The sequence below is a fragment of the Acanthopagrus latus genome, chromosome 23 (genome assembly GCF_904848185.1).
Source record: "Acanthopagrus latus isolate v.2019 chromosome 23, fAcaLat1.1, whole genome shotgun sequence".
In the NCBI taxonomy this organism is placed as follows: Eukaryota; Metazoa; Chordata; class Actinopteri; order Spariformes; family Sparidae; genus Acanthopagrus; species Acanthopagrus latus.
Window position 1 is genome coordinate 17161448 of NC_051061.1, and position 507 is coordinate 17161954.

At 46.2% G+C, this 507-nt stretch overlaps 1 non-coding gene across 1 annotated transcript; it reads left to right on the top strand.

Moving 5' to 3' along the window:
• The first annotated feature begins 202 nt into the window (after nucleotides 1-202).
• Nucleotides 203-274, top strand: trnac-gca. The gene has a single exon. It is a non-coding gene; the product is annotated as a tRNA-Cys (tRNA).
• Nucleotides 275-507: the final 233 nt, after the last annotated feature.

The window sequence follows — 507 nt, forward strand, 5'->3', positions numbered from 1 at the left end:
GGCTCTGCTGGCAGCACTTGTTGACTGATTGGTTGGTCCTTGACAGATGCAGCAGACAAAATGCTTCATCCATTCACCTGCCAAGTATTTTGTGTCCTTTTCCAAACTGTTTCGGAAGGACGACTTCCAAGATAGCTCTCTGTGACAAACCATCTGGAGGGTCTGTGGGTGAGATTCAGCATTCAGCAGAGCCAGCATGAATGGGGGTATAGCTCAGTGGTAGAGTGTTTGACTGCAGATCAACAGGTCCCCAGTTCAACTCTGGGTGCCCCCTCCATTTATACCTCGTATAAACAGTCCTCTGAACACACAATAAAGAAGCAACTACTCCTGTGAGACCTACAATAACAGCTTCCCAAGATGCTAAACCATCAGCTTTATCGTAACAAGAGTATTTCTCAGTTGAAAGAGCAAACAACAACACTGAAGCCTCGATGGAGTCTGTTTTAACTCTTCTCCCGAGTGCCTTGGGTAACATTTTGATTTACTAATGGGCTCCGCTGGAAG